Here is a 17,550-nt window from a genome sequence, read left to right on the forward strand (position 1 = left end):
CTCACTACAGCCTTTGTGCAGAGTGATGCTCCTCACAACAGGGATGTCTCCAGTACGGAGAACCCGAAAAAGAGGCACACAGAAGAGTAGACTACCTGCACATCAGCCCTACAAAAAAGAAATTACGAAATGACAAAAAGGCAGGCCTCACCAACATATTTCCTCTCCTTTCCCAACAGAGTCTGCAGTCCCACTCCTCACCCTGCCATCCACCAAATAGTAGTTCTCAAGAAGACTAATCAGAATGTCATTGCTAATCAAAAGGTTTCATATAATATCTAAAGGAGCTGTGACTCGACTTCCCTCACTTCAGGGACCACAGCCAAGCATCAGAGAAAACTCCAGCGCATCCAGAATACCGCCGCACGTCTCATTCTCAACCTCCCACACCACAAGCACATCTCCCCCCCACACAACATCACTGACCCTTGTCTTTCCGTCAAATGTAACTGGTCGGAGGAAGACTCTCTGGTCCTGCTCCACGGCTAATGAAGAAGTCTAGCAAGCTCGGTGCCAGTAAGACTGAGGTGGTACTATTTGTAAAGCATCACCTGAAGGCAAGAGCTTTTTGGCCTCTACAGATGGACTCTGCTCACCTTCTGATGGGGCAGACTCCATCCTCCTGAGGATTTGTCGCTGATGCTTAAGATACCTGCCGTGGTATCCTACTGATTCCTCTGCCAAATCAGATCCACCCACTCCTTGTCAGCAGTTTTGGGACCCAATAATCGGAGCCAGCAAGCAGTCCAGATTGCACTATGAGAATATCTCTTGTCTAGGGTTCCCAGAAAACATGATTAAGAAACGCCTCTTGTAAGAAGTTGGCTCTGTATATACTATCTCAAAGTGAGAGATAGTGTGCACAGAGTCCAAGGGTTCCCCTTAGAGGTTGATAGAGGTGAAAATAGATAATACTAATGCTCTATTTTGTGGAAGTGTGGTCTAGCAGTAGGCTCAGAGGGTAGTGTTAAGCATTTGTTGCACGCACACAGGCAATAAATGAACACGCATTCAAAGACTTACTCCAGGCCAATAGGGTTTTATATAAAAATATATTTTTTAAATTTATTTTTAGAACCACAAGATTCAAATTCAAGGTAAGTACATAAAATGCAAGGTACTTCACACAGGTAAGTATAGAACTTTGATTTAAAACAGTAGTACACACAGTTTTTGTTAAAATGGCAAATAGCTATTTTAAAAGTGGACACTGCAAAAATCAACAGTTCCTGGGGGAGGTAAGTATTGGTTAGTTCCTCAGGTAAGTTAAACACTTACACAGTCCTTCTCCTGGGCATAGGTAGCCCACTGTTGCGGTTTCAAGGCAACCCCAAAGCCACTGCCCTAGCAACACAGGGCCGGTCAGATGCAGAGGTCAAAGGAGGGCCCAAAACACATAGGCGCCTAAGGAGAACATGGGTGCTCTGGTCTGCATACAGGAAAGGACCTGTTTTCGGGTAGCAGATGTGGGGGGTTTTGTAGAGCATGGGGGGGTCGCAAACAGGCACACAAAACACACCTGCAGCGGCACAGGGGTGGCCGGGTGCAGTGTGCAAAGTAGGTGTCAGGTTTGCTGTAAAAGTCAATGGAGAGACCCGGTGGTCACTCTAGCGATGCAGGCAGGGCACAGGGGGGCTGCTCGTGCCGGCCACTGACTGGGCAATGATGAGGGCCGCCTGCTGGTTACTGCTGTACCAGTGGTTGGTTCCTCTCAGTCCCAGGGGCTGCGGGTGCAGTGCTGTTTCCGGGTGTCGGGTTCCTTGTTACCGGACGGTCGCAGTCAGGGAGAGCCTTCGGGTCCTCTATGCAGGCGTCCCTGTGGAGGTGCAGGGAGGTCGGCCAAGGGTACCCACGTCGCCATAGTCGCCTGGGAGTCCCCTCTGCGGTGTTGGTTCCCCTGAACTCGAGCCAGGGCATTGGGTGCAGAGTGTGAAGTCTCACGCTTCCGGTGGGAAGAGAGCGTTCTTTGAAAGTTGTTTCTTTATTGCAAAGTCATTGCAGATTTTGAATAGTGCCGCTGTTCTCTGGAGTTTCTTGGTCCTTTAGGTTCAGGGCAGTCCTCTGAGTCCTCAGTGGTCGCTGGTACCCGTCGGATGCGTCGCTGTGCAGGTTTTTTGAGTCTAGAGACAGGCCGGTAGGGCTGGGGCCAAGTCAGTTGGTGTCTCTGTCGTCTCTGCGGGGCTTTCAGGTCAGCAGTCCTTCTTCTTGTTGTGGGTTGCAGGAATCTGATTTTCTGAGTTCAGGGCTGCCCCTTAATACTAAATTTAGGGGTGTGTTTAGGTCTGGGGGGCAGTAGCCAATGGCTACTGTCCTGGAGGGTGGCTACAACCTCTGCGTGCCTCCTCCCAGAGGGGAGGGAGCACATCCCTATTTCTATTGGGGGAATCCTCCAAACTCAAGATGGAGTATTTCTAAAGGCAGGGGTCACCTCAGCTCAAGGCACCTTAGGCTCTGTCCTGACTGGTAACTCCTCCTTGTTTTCCTCATTATCTCCTCCAGCCTTTCCTGCCAAAAGTGGGGGCAGTGGCCTGAGGGGAGGGCATCTCCACTAGCTGGGATGCCCTGGGGTGCTGTAGCAAAAGGCATGAGCATTTGAGCCTCACCGCCAGGTGTTACAGTTCCTGTAGGGGGAGGTGAGAAGCACCTCCACCCAGTGCAGGCTTTGTTCCTGGGCACAGAGTGACAAAGGCACTCACCCCATGTGGCCAGAAACTCGTCTGGTTATGACAGGCTGGCAGAAACTAGTCGGCCTAGCACTAGGAGTCGGATGTCTATTCAGGGGGCATCTCTAAGATTCCCTCTGGGTGTATTTTACAATACATCCCACACTGGCATCAGTGTGCATTTAATTGTGCTGAGAAGTTTGATACCAAACTTCCCAGATTTCAGTGCAGCCATTATGGAACTAATGGCTACAGGGAAGTAACAGAAATTAAAAAAATAGAAAGAGGGGAACAAAGGGAGAAGAAAATTCAAGAGAAAGAGCAGTTAGATACAAAGATCTGAAGGGGCAGAAAGAAAAAAGAAATGAAACAAAAAATAGTAAATGGCTAGACCTCGAATTGCTTCAATAAATATATAAAAAAGAGAAAAAAAAAAAAAAAAGGAAAAGGGAAAAAGAAAAAAATGTTTTTTTTTTTTTGGGGGGGGGGGGGAATTTCTCCCCGTTTGGACTAGTGGGGTTGATTTGTTTGCCATTATTTATTTAGGGGGTATTTTTCTCCCAAATGTTTTTTTTTTTTTGTTGGTTTGAACCTGTTTTTTTCTCAATGTAAAGTGATGTAAGAGTATATTTGTATATTTGTTCTATGCCTCCTTTCCAAGGAAAAATAATTAAAAAAAAAAAAAATTAAGTGGGAGACACTTCTAGGCCTTTCTATATCTGGTTCAGGAAATTTCCCCCCTTTCCCTGCCCAGCTCCAATGGGTCTGGGTGACAATAAGCTGGTATGAAGTTCTTTGTGAATGAGCTGGGGGTAGCCCCGTTGAAATGTAAGTGGAGCAAGTTGTTTATTGTCTGGGCCCAATATGCATTCCTGATGAGAGAGCAACTAACAGGCCCAGGTGGCTGGAAAATACTAGAAGACTTCAGAACGTTGAGACATAAACATGCCAACTTTCTAAAAGTGGCATTTTCAAAGTTGTAATCTGAAATCTGACTTTACAAATAAAGAAGATTTCCAATTACAATTTGAGTCAAAACATCATATTTCAAATTTTTCTCAATCAACAGGTATCACTTATTAGATGTAATAAGGAAACTTAATGTGATATATGGGAGAAGTAGGCCTTACAGTACTGAACAATTAATTTAGGGGTTTTTCACTATCAGGAGATATAAAACCTAAAAACAGATGGACTGCTTTTTAAATACAATGCACCCTCTCCCATGAGCTGTTTAGGGCCTATTTTAGGTGTGGTTTCTATAAGATTTAGGACTGGCAAAGGGTTTACTTTGCTAGGTCCGACTGTCAGTTTAATCCTGCACTACAAGCTACAATGCGGGTTCAAAGCATATTTTATAAGACTACTGTTAGTGGATGGCACAATGAATGCTGCTGTCCACAATTAGCATTTAATTGAGAAGCCCTAGGTACATGTGGTACCATATATGGGGGTCTTACAAGTAAGTTAAATGCACTAATCAGGTGTAAGCAGATTGGACCATACTTTACGGGAAGAACACAAACACTTTAGCACTGGTTAGCTGTGAGCTTCAGAAAACAGGAAGTGTGAAAGGCAAAAGGTTTGTGATTGACAGTTTGGAGAGGGCAAAGTCCAACATGACACCCCTTTAGCAAAGAGTCAAGATAGACTTATCAAGACATTGTTGGGATTCCCGCTTAGGTGATAGCACATGAACAATATGTCTCTTTTGCAGTGGCACTTGTTAGTTCTGTGCCCTTCTGAACTCAGCTGGTTCCCTCTGTCAGCACTCTACTGAGCCACTGCACGGACCCATGGATAACCCTCCTCCTCACCTGTAGACCCCATCTGTGAAGCTCCTAACCTTATTTTGCTCACAGATTGACAGGCTAATTACCGTGCATATTACATTACTCATGACATCTTTGATAACATCATTAATACTATCAATGTAATATTTGCAATAAAGTTACTGAGGAGAAAACTGTGCATGGCGAGGGTGTGAATTATAGTACTCCCTAAACCCCTCTCACCCACTCCATCGCCCATGGCTATGGGTCAGGTGGTATAGGTTATAGTACCGCAGCTCACCTGGTTAAACCACAGCAGGTTGGTGCTGACTTTACTTACACCACAGGCACATATAAGAACCATAACCTTCAAAATTAGCTGGAGTTTTTCCAGCATAAAAATTGCCCTATAAGCAATTCAGCAAAGAGCAGTTAACTTTGGTGCAACCTGTCAGGTCTCCTATCCTGTCAATGCTCCCTCCAGGCCTATGGCAGCATTTCTTTCTTCCACATTGATGAGAAGATAAGCCTTATAGTAAGCTCCATACAGCTACAAAGTTTCCTCCCCAGGCTCCTGCACCATGTCCCACCCGCACCCCAATCAGGCTCAAATCATAACACAACAGGCAAGCTGCTGTCCGGCATAGCTGCTAAGTCACTCAGCCACGCAGCACTGCCAGTTAGGATTGTATTTAATAGCCAGAAGCTTGCTGCATTCTGGGATAGTTTTCAAAAAGGAAACTGCATGCAATAGTGTGTTACATGCTTCCAGCTCACATCCCAGGGCAACAATCCAGTTAGTCCTTTATGGGGAAATAGGACGAGAATGACCTTCAGGAAAAGGATATGTGAAATTTAATAAAATTTTCAGGATCAAAGGCTATGATGAGAAGTGCTTGGAACAAGTGGAAAATAGAGACTTGAAATTACGGAGGAAACAAACTTTGACACAAGGTATAAGGAAGGTGGATAGAGGAGGTGGTGGTCAAGTTGCCTTTATAACTAATTACAATATGCACAGTAGGCACATCTACAATGCACTGAGAAAACATTAGCATTTCCTTAATGGTCTAACAATGCCCAATGGAATCATATCCTGTAAGCCTAAAGCTAGATGTCGGAGGGAAGCCACATTAAGAGATTAGTTATGTCCAAGCTATGAGAGAAAGGTTGGATTGGGGCACATGGACAGTAATGTGATTCCTGAGAAGCTGAAGGGCTTTTATGTTTGTGGCAATGACAAAACATAACAAAGCATGACATAACATAACATTTGTCCCTTATATAATAGATTTCCCAATTAAATTGTGTGATATATAAATTCTATAGGGTGGAATTTTACATTATTCAAGATACATAAGAGGATAGGCCTTTTGCTTTATGATGAGGTGCGAGTGGTAAAGAAATCCCATCAGTTTACAATCATGGCGCCACCCCTTTTCACCATCGTAAGTCCTCTTTCTATTATTTTCTATTTTTTATTCCTTCACCTTTTTATTCAATGATGTTATGATTACCAATATATACTTACTGTACATATTGGTTAAGTACAGTAAACCAAGGTACTGAAAGTGATTTGCTAAGGCAGTAAGGTCCTTAAATGTAAAGTGTTTTGAGTTTATTGATTTGTCACTTTTTGTATAAATATGGTGGCTGTCTCTCCATTAAGAAATCCCTTCTTTATCTTGGTTGTGGACAGTAGTATGACAATCAGATTATAATTTATAGAAAGTTCCTTCATTATGTTTGTTGTAGATGGTAGTCTGACATCTTTACCATTTATAAATAGTCACAATGTGGCGTACTAACAAAACATCGATAGTATGCTACCTAACCTATCACTATACAAGATGATGGACTTAAAGAGACATATTGAAAGGGTAAGGTTAAAAATTAAATGGGATGTATTTAAGCTTTAGCCGTACACCTTGTACCCTTTCATTCAGATACCTGGCATTTTATTCATTTGATTATTTCCACAAAAGCTTCATTTTAGTGGAGATGTTTTTATAATTTAATCAGTAGTCCTTTCACGCAGAATTCTGTTATTCATTTCTCTGCACGGCATTTTTACTCTGAGCTTCACTCAAGGCTGAACGTGATAAATTTACAAGTTATTGGTGGCACAAAGCGTTCATCATGTTCCCAACTCTTAAACACAGAAATACATGTGTTGTTACGTCAGGGCAGTTTTCTTAGAGCACCAGATTTCTTTTTTTAAAATACCTCACTGCCCCTTACACGATAAAGGGGAATTCCAGCCAGTTGCCATTGAATGCAGCTCATCGTCCTTGTAGTTTCTGCTGAGACCTGACACCTTCTCTGCCTCCATGTGAGAGAACTACCAGTACACCAACAGACCTCTTTTTTGTACCTACAAATGCAGGTATAGGGGATAAGTTCCTTCTGGGGGACATGATGGGCAGATTAGAGCTTACACTGCCATGCTCTTGTATAGAATATTAATAGTGCAGGTAGGGATTCTAGAACCATTATTGTGACAGTATGATGGGACTTTTTCTATGTTTCACTTTCCTTGTCACTGCTTTGCTTTTATTGTGTTTTATCATCCTTATAATTGCAGTACATGCCTTTTTACATAGAATGTAGTTGATTCAATAAAACCTATTGAACCTAGCCCTGCTTCTGTTTGTCTTTGCATGTGTGAGACATTTGTGATAGAGAGTAAGGGGTGAGATCTGTTCCACCACGGTTTTCCCTGAGTAATCTAGATGTAATGTGAAGGGCTGACACAAATAGCCCTTACTCTTGGGTACTGGTAAAGTTGCTGCTGGCTGGCCAACAGGGTTAGACCAGCATCTGTTATGTGGCATGGCGCAGGATCAAACTTAGTTCCCCGTACATGGTGGTGTTGCTATCCAAATCCAGCAGTCTCATTACTATAACGGTAGACTATATATATATATATATATATATATAGCGGGCCATATTTATACTTTTTGACGCAAAACTGCGCTAACGCAGTTTTGCGTCAAAAAAATTAGCGCCGGCTAACGCCATTTTGAAGCGCCGTGCGGGCGTCAAATTTATACTTTGACGTACGGCGGCGCAACCAACAGGTGGGAGTCATTATTTCGTGACGCACACAGCGTTGTTCTGTCGTAAAGGAAACCAACGTAAAGGCGACGCACATCACTGTGGGCCGATTTACGACAGCGCAATCCGGAAAGCGCTGTTTTTTTCACGCTATTGCGTTACATTTTCGCGCGAAAACTGCCCTTTCAGCAGAGGAGAGCCAAAATGGATCCCAGATGCCACAACAGACCCCAGGAGGATGACAGCAGACTAGGAACCAGCCAGGAGGATCCATACAGGAACCAGGAAATTTTTAGAAAAAAAAGAAAGTGTCGCTTCAGTGAAGAGGAGCAGGAAATCCTGGTGAAAGAGGTGACGGAACACCAGCACCAACTTTTCATCTCATCTAAATTGCCACTCAGTAGGAGAGAGGCCATATGGAAACAAATAGTGGACAAGATCAACAGTGTGGCAGAAGAACGCCGCACAGTCAATGAGTGTAAGAAACGCTGGCATGACTGCAAACGTAGGACGAAAGAGAAAATGGCCAGGAACAGGAAGGCAGCAATGCAGACTGGAGGGGGGAGTCCAGCACAACAGGAGGCCCTGGACCACATGGAGGAGATGGTCGCAGCCGTCATCCCGGAGGAGATCGTCACAGCGATTCAAGGACAGGACAGCGCAGACTACCACGACACAACGCACATGCAGGGTAAGTTGCATGGGGATTTAAAATACAATAATGGGGACTGTAAGCAGGGGGGGGGATACCTACTACACAATGCATGTAAGTCTGCACATATATGAACTGGCATGGGTAAAGGGGCACGGCAGGGGGGCATGCCCAGCACAGACAGAAGCTGGGGCACGACAAAATACAGCAACAACAACAGTCCCATGGGGCCATACTGTAATTACAACAATAGAGCCAAGGGAAAGCAGCGACAGGTGGGAAGGCCACTACCTCAAACTCACATCCAGGCACTTGTCTTGCATAATCTATCCTACATCAACTAGGTCCCTATCAGTAATCCAGTAGCCAAAACAACAACTGCAATGTAACTGCCACAACAGTTGACTATAACACCTCTCATCTCTGTGCAGCTATTGTACCAAATGGCAGGAACCTCCCCATGGAACATACATACCTAAATTAGTGGGTGAGGATGACATCCGCAACTATTCATAGAAATAAGACAAAGGTACCAGTACACTCAAATGCAGAATGTCCATACCTGACCCATACATAAGCCCAAGTAAACAGCAATAGGAGCCACACAGCACTAAGACATACACATGCTGCATACGTCAGGGTCCCTCACGTGCCTGGCTAACAAGGCTACATCACTAATGTCATACTGCTCAGACAACAACATTGAGGAGGGGACACAGGCAACTGGTCACTGAAACACACCTGCAAACTCTGACAAACAAATAGGACATTCATACGATAAACAGTCCAATCCAATAAGACACACATGACCCAACATCATCTTCACACATCAACACTGTTTACATCCATTCCACATCCTAACATTGACATGCATAGGTAATGCCACGTAACATGTACAGTTCATGCAATGTGAATAAAAAGTGTATGGGGCAGGTCCTGAGAGGCAAGTGTGCTGGCAGGGCAGTCACAACACCCACAGTCAGTTAAAGTGTATTGTGGCAAGTGTAACGTATACTTTGCGCATAAGCCTCAGGCTGGAGGCCTTTGTGCATCTTACCCTGAATGTACTTATACTCATTTGCTCACATCTAAGAGCCTCAGAGCACTTTGCAATAAATGATTCTCATTGCCCTTCCTATCAGTTAATGTAGCAAATAGCCAGTCCTAAGGTGTTGTCAATTAGTCAAATCACACTGTTTTGCCTACTGCTGCACTGGAGTTTGCCAGAACATATTCACTCTGTGCCCCAGTCAAAGATACAGTCTGGTACGTTGCTGATAGATGTGGTATGGGTTAAGGTCTGGCATTCCTGCGTAGGGAAACTTTGTCATCATGATGACATATGACTTATAAAATCACTTCCTTGTCCCAAGATATGCAAGAGGGAGTTTCCAAACAGAGAAACACAACTAGATGCTGCCTGCCTTGCTGCTGATGCACAACCAGATCACAGGCCATTCCTCTGATATGAGGGATGATGTCTCCCCTGTGATTCAGACAGGCAAGCTCCAAACTTAACATGCTGTGCTATACATAGAACAAGCAGAGGGAGAGTAGAAACTGTTAGGCACCATGATAGCTGTGTACTAATGTATTACTCTCCTGCGGACTATTTAAATTCTAACAGTGTGTATTGTTTGGGTTATTGTGGCTCACACCTAAATTTCTACAACTCACTTGTACAATGAAACCTCATATTAAACAAATACTGTCTTTGTCATTTGTGTATGGGAACATACCGGAAAAGAGAGAATTGTGTAGGATCTGAGTGACCACAACTTCTCTGAGAAGTTCCAAAGATGTCATGCGCTGGGATGTCTAAACATTCCTTTGATGTGGGAGAGCAGAGGCACTGCTAGTTAGTCTGAGCAAAATGAAATATCAGGGTGACAGAGTTATTTACAAGTGGGTCAGACTTAGTCCCCCACACCATTAGCTATCCTGCTGCCTAGAAAGCCAGTAATCACATGTAGGATAATGAGAGCCCACCCAACAAAATGTCCCTCCATAACAATAGTTAAACACCGAGGGAGGAGTAGGACAAAAACACACCTATTCCTAAATAATTACAAAGCAACACCTAGAGGCGATCTGGCAGACATGTCTGATAGCTTCATATCATACATGTGACACACAGGTGGGCCATAGGCCTACAACAATGCCCTATGACGGACAGCAGATACCAAGACAAACACAGAGCACAAAGTTAAGGCATCCAAAGGCTTGTATCTTAGTGCAAAATTGTCACAACACATACACACTAATTGTACCCTGTTTCATTGCAGAGGAACACGGATCTCCTGCCGATATGCCTGTCCATGAGTTCCCTGATGACATGGATGACGAGCCCATAAACCTCCCATTGAAATGGTCCTAGAAAGCCTCCAAACCCCACCTTCAGTCACAAGGAGGAGCACAGAAGAAGCAGCCACCACAGGAGAACCACCCGCCACCCCAATTGTAAGACCTGCCAGCTCAAACACAGCTGAGGACTCTGACGACACTGGCACCAGCTTCGAAAGAACTATCGTTGGGGTACAGCGGGAGCTGGCCATGGAGGTGCGGGTGGGGATGCAAACTATGGCAGCCAGCCTTGAGGGGGTGCGTTCGTGCATGATGTCAACTGCTGATCAGGCAGCAGCAATGCAAGACCGAACATCGCTCTTGCAGGAACTTTTAAAAACACAGAAGGACATCTGCACAGCTGTCATCCAGTTGACACAACAACTCCAACTGCAAGCCAGTCAACGTGTGCACGAATGCAACATAGAACCCCTCAGGGCCGACCTGGCTGCCTGCCATCGTGATGTGGCTGCCATTCTGAAAAACCAGCAGGCCCTCCTTGCTGCAGTACTGCCCTTCATAACTCGACAGGGAGCAGCCCCCGGGATGTCTGCCTCCATGTCTTCTAACACTGAGGTGTGTGTTGCCCCTTCACAACCAACAACAACAAGGACACACCAGGCAACACACACATCAGAAGAAGAAGACATGGAACAGATAACATTCACACGCAAGAGTACCCGGAAGCCCTAGTCCCTGCACCATGGCCTACTCTGACCAAGGTCCTACGTTTTGACAAATGCCAGTCTCACAACAACTTCACTCAATGACTGTTTGCCAATCCACTGTATGACTTGTCCCCATTGCCAGTGAATATCTCTCTCCTACTATTTGGCAAATCCTGTCCCTCTGCACTGTCTGTGACATCACCCCAGCATGTCAGGAGCATCATCCACACCCCTTCAGTAGGATCACCATGTAAAAATGCACCAGAACGGACTCAGCTAACATGGTGAATGGACATTTTGCAATACACCACCTAAAAATAAATATCACCTGCACACCTATTGTGTCTCTGTGTTATTTCACACTTCAACTGTGCAGTACCAAACTCCAAAGTGGCTGTGTGGCAACCATGTCGATTCTATATACTACTGTCCTGATTTCATGTATACTGAAACATCTGTGCAGTGGCCAGGATTGCATCATAGCCTTACTATACTGAGGAAAATAACTGATGAAGGGACTAAGCACACACAATCATGCTGTGTTGGACAGAATGATGCACCATCTATAGCTATTCTAGACAACTAATGGTGGCTGAGAAATGTAGGCACCATGCAATACTTAAATAAGACATAATGCTGTCAAAATGTAAGGAATCATTAACACATTACACTGCATCAATCACCCTTACGGAGTATACTTCCATGAAGGAAAGTCATGCTGAATCAGTACACACATGATGTAGGTCAGCAATGACAGCAACAAGACAAGAGTGTGAACAATTCCTCATCTACAAAGATCTCCCTGAACTTCACACTGCTGTCCGACCTATCTATTTACCCACAATAACAAGTCTGGAAGCACTCTTTGTGAAGTAGGATACCTACCGAAACAAACCCTTGATGATCAATGCACACTACCAATGGTGGGTCTCCCACATGGTGGATACTTACCAAGTTAGCACACGGGTAGCTGGCATGTTAAACCTCAATATCCTGGGGATAGCGAGCATAGGACACAAATGTCATACTAAAACATTCTGCTACACTGATGTCAAGGCCATGATAATGTAGCACCTAATGCATCATGTAAAGGGTTGACTAAATTTTTATTTCAATGAAATAATAAAAGAGGCAGCTAAGGGAAAGGTAAACCTACACTAATCTAACCTGACTACTACTAACCCACAACTGTCCCTAACTAACCTAAGCTAAACTTACTCTACACATGTAACGAAACGATCTAAACATCAACCCCCCACCCACCATTATGAGACAAGACACATGCAGGACAACACTTACTAACCTACACACATACTATACTATCCTAAACAAACATATATATTTTTTTTAATTTTTTGAAATTTCTTTTTTATTTTTTTTATATTTTTATATATTTTTTTTAAAACAGGAATCCCAACATTGCCCCCCACCCACCCACACAAAAATATAAGATAGTAAGAATAAGGACCCCCCACCCTCTTCCCTAACACTAACTAATCTAATTACCTATACTTATCCTATAACTAATCCCCAAAACCCAACTAACAGTATAAAAGAGGAAAGAGGTGAGAGGGGAGGGGTAAAAGTTCAGGAGGGCAAAAGTACTACAGATTTGCCCTCCGTAGTGTGCGCCTGATGGAGCGGACCTTCTTTTTCACATAACTCATATCCTCCCTCAGGCTGTCCACTTTTTTAACCAACTTGTCCAATTTTCTCGACAATGCCAGGAAGGCAGCTGGGTAGACAGGAGGGTCTGTGCTGGTTTGCGTGCCGGCGGAGGTAGATGTTGTGGCATGAGTTGTGTGGCCACGGGACAGTCCTGCTACCACCACACGGCTGGGTCCAGGTCTGGAGGAAGATGCTTGGTCCATTGCTGCAGATGTTGATGGGTGCACTTGGGCAGACCTGGTGGATGTGGTGTCGGTGGTTGGTGGTGGCACTGTAGGGGGAGCCTGTGGTGTCGCCCACCATGCCCCGGAGGCCCGATCTGAGTGGTACTTGCGGGCCATCCTCCGATACCCACACTGCACCTGCAGGATGTGCCTGTATCATATCGCACGGCGCTCAAAATGGTTGCTATCTGCGGCACTCAGGTTTGCAGCTGTGAAGAGAAAAGGCAAATATTTAGCTTTGGATTTGCATTGGGTGGAATAGCACAATGGGTTATTTGTCCATTACTAGAAATGTATTGGTTGCAGCAATTGTCACAACATAGTTCACGGAAAGGCTCAGAGGAAGTACATGTCAAACATGCATACATAAGGGCATGTCACACCTAGCATATCCATGTCTCTACATGATGGATGACATCACCCTAAACTACTCATCCAAATCATACCTAAGGCATTTGACATCATGGCAGCAGCTCTTCCGCATACTCACTTCACTACATATGTCATTCTATGTGATAACAATCACACTCCTCACTCAATGCCATTTGGAATTAGTTGTGTGCTAAGATTGAACCCATGGGCCATAAACAAATGTCAACACTAGGGGCCAGATGTAGGAATTTTGAAAATGCAACTAGCAATTTGCAATGCAGAACGGTGTCTCTGACACCGTCTGCGAGTCGCTATGGGGTCGCTAAGACCCACCTCATGAACATCAATGATGTGGGTTCCAAGTTGCGCCACCTTAGCGACTATGGGCACTCACGGGGATGGAGGCCTGCTGGGAACAGCAGACCTCCATGGACGTGACTGCTTTTAAATAAAGCAGGTTATTTTTCCCCAAGTGTAGGCCATTTACCTGAAATGAAAATGAGCTGGAATTAGTAAAAAATCACAACAACTTAAATCTTGGTTTATTTCACGGTAATTAGTGGTCCCTTAGACCACTGGCTGTTTTGTACAGGATTATTTTGGTCCACTCACAAAGGTGAAGGGTTACAATGGGGACCCCTTCCAGTTAGCAAGTGGGTTACCATCCACTTCAAGTGGATGATAACTGCGACTCACTTTGCAACCACGTACTCGGTTGCAAATGGGATTGCCTCCAACTGTGAGTTGCCATTAGGTCTGGAAAACCCCTTTATATTTTGCATCTTGAAAAGCATTTGGTAATATGTTCATGATCACCAAATACATTTCGGAATAGGAAACAGACGTTTGCAACTCACAAACAGAAATTTATGACATTTACAACTTGTAAACAGTTTGCTACATCTGGCCCTAGGTACTAACTCAAGTCACAAAAGGTGTCAAGTACGTGTAACATACTGGTTGCTACAGTCCTAGGTACCCTGTTTCACAGTAACATCCCAGTCTTTGTGGGTGGTGTGGGAAGAACAACCAACAATCCCATGTTCAATGCACACCCAGGAGTGTATAGAAAGTTCAACAAGTATGTGCCTTCACACACAACACCTATGAAGGGCTAGCAACACGTTGTAGTCAGCCAAACATTGTCACATCCCAGGTCCACACATGTCAAAATGATATGACTTAGGCCAACATGACATACTATCAGTGAGGCATGTTTTACAACACACACAGAGGAGGTAGAACACCCATTCTCATGATTCAACAGAACACCTAGGCCATTGCACTCAAGTCACACACACTTCTAGTTCACCTTGTGGAAGTACATGCCCCCGGAAGATCCGACCTACAGTGTACACAGTCCATCCTCAACTAGGAAGAAGCACTTGTCATCAAAGCCATGTGCCTAAGCTATCTGGGAGACTGTCAGTCTGATATGCAGACTCAGTTCATGGCAAGTCCCTGACCAAGTCTAACATTGACCAGTGTATTCCAAATGAGTCATCCCATTCCCCATTGCCGCCCAACTGGAATGACCAACAGCCCCTCAATCTGAGAGATGGCTAGTTATTGCTTTACAGAAACATAAGTCCTATTTGATATCACACTATAACAACAATGCCAATGAACGGCCAGTGCATCAAATCATGGATTCTCTTGAACACACAGTAATCCATCATGCTTCATTACCAAACAATGAAAATAGCACTCAGGCGACACTCACTGTAGGTATCGGGGTCGTCAAAATGTGCCACCTCTCCCACGGTGTACGGGGCTGGTCCACCTGTAAAGCATGAAAGGAAGAATATACTCAGACTGGGTGAACTGACAAATAAATTCAGTTACAATGACACTGTGTGAATATGACATGGTAATGATAGACTTTCCCACATGCTCATACTGCATGGATAACTTTGTATGCAACATTATCATTGGATGAGTCTCCTGCTACAGTTACACACCCTACTACACACATGCAGTGGCCAGGACAGTCAGGTGTCATCCAAGTTAACCCTCCATTAGTACGCCCCAACAATAATGTTATCCATACATTTCAGCATGTGCATCCCAAGAGACATCCCAATACTGGTTCCATGAGGACTGCATGACCACTCACAATCAAACAGGCTAGGTGGACATGTTCAACACACAGCAACCACACACAACATATCTAACTTCATGTGACGTGAAGGCAACACACATGTATAGCATCATCATGGGTTTCTAATTTTCTGTCTAGCTATGGCGTCTGCATATGTAGGTATGTTGTTGCTACATGACTTACTCACTGGCCATAATGACCAGTAGAGTACAAATAGAGCCGTTAACGTGTTGCTTGTCTGACACAAATGCAACACTACATTACATACAGCTACAGGCATCTGGTATGTGTTGCAAAAATGAGCCATCGGACTGCTAGCATTGGTCTTCATACACATTCTGCAACAAATACACATTAGGGCACATATGTATACCTTTGTAGCACATCATTTGCATCATTTTGTGACGCAGAGAGGGGACTATATAGCAAAATACAAATAGATGTTGCAATTTGCTGCTGTTATTGCGTGAAAATGTGTTGCAAAAATGGGGATATATGTATATAAACATGGGCCTAGGTTTCCCTAGCATTACACACAGTCAGCTACTTATTTAGCAGATTGGTTAACAATCATCACATGTTCCCACACAGATTTCTAATATTCCCATGTAATTGATTTGTACTCACCAACATGGCCACCAATCCTGAGTCCCAGGTGGTCCAGCAGGTCCTGTTCCCTGGTGATCAGATCTGCCCAGCGGTGCTTCAATTGATGGACATTTCGCATGCTCCCGTAGACCCGGACCAGGTGATGGCGCACCTTCTCCCAACGGATTTTCCTAGCCTCCGTGTGATACCCCTGTATCACACGGCCCCCAGCCTCCAGCATCAGTGGGAGGAAATGGCTAACTAGCCATATGAATCCCCCCAATTCATCTTCACCCATCCTGGACAGGCGAGGCCTACCTGACATATTGACAGCTACAAAAAGAGACAAATGAAATAAGAAAGTAAAAGTGGGAAATGGGGAAAGGTAGAGGTGTGAAAGAAAAGGAAAAAGGAGAAAAATAGCCCAACTAACCCCCCAAACTATGCTATCCACAACAGACTCCCACAGACAATACAAACAATCACAGGAATAGACAAAACAAGACTAAACAGACTGAGACAATGTTATACAACAAGAATTGAATCACAAAAAGACAAAATACAAGGGACACAGGACACTAAAGCAGTAAAACACAGGACAACACCTTTCACACAACCACACAGTCTAGATAAATCTGAGACTGCAAAGTGAAAGTGAAAGTTAACTCCCAGTACAGATTTTGTAAACAGGATATCCTATTACATCACTTCCTGCATAAAATGGCAGCTGTTTTTATTTTCCCGTTATGCGTCATATTTTCATGCATACACAATTGTGCGTCATTTTTTTTGACGCATTACATTGCACATGATGCTGAGTCAAAAAATATGATATGAATATTAATAATTTTTAATGTACATGAGATGACCAACATATTGTCCATGTTGCGTCAATTTTACCACGCATACATCATGGGCGTCATTTTTTTTCCACGTACAGTAGTGCACATGATGCTGAGTCAAAAAATATGATATGAATATTAATCATTTTTAATGTACATGAGATGACCAACATATTGTCCATGTTGCGTCAATTTTACCACGCATACATCATGGGCGTCATTTTTTTTCCACGTACAGTAGTGCACATGATGCTGAGTCAAATAAATTTATGATGTAAATTATACTTTGATGGCTAAATATGTGACACTTTTGGATACATTTCTATTTGACTCTGCATTCTGTGCACTCATGTACGTGAACAAATTATGACGCACATGCTGTATGCTTCGAATTTTTAGCAAATTTGTCCTTATGTCTTCATGTTTTTAACTTTGGAAAGGTGATTTGTCATGGTCAAACGGTGCTATGTGATACACATTTGTGTTTGGAAATGACACATGTCCGTTGTTGTATGTATAGAAGGCATTCACACTGTAATGTTTTGGATACGTTAACTAATGTATTGACCATATTTGTCAACATATTTTGGGTAATTGCTG

The sequence above is a fragment of the Pleurodeles waltl genome, chromosome 8, assembly GCF_031143425.1.
Source record: "Pleurodeles waltl isolate 20211129_DDA chromosome 8, aPleWal1.hap1.20221129, whole genome shotgun sequence".
NCBI lineage: Eukaryota > Metazoa > Chordata > Amphibia > Caudata > Salamandridae > Pleurodeles > Pleurodeles waltl.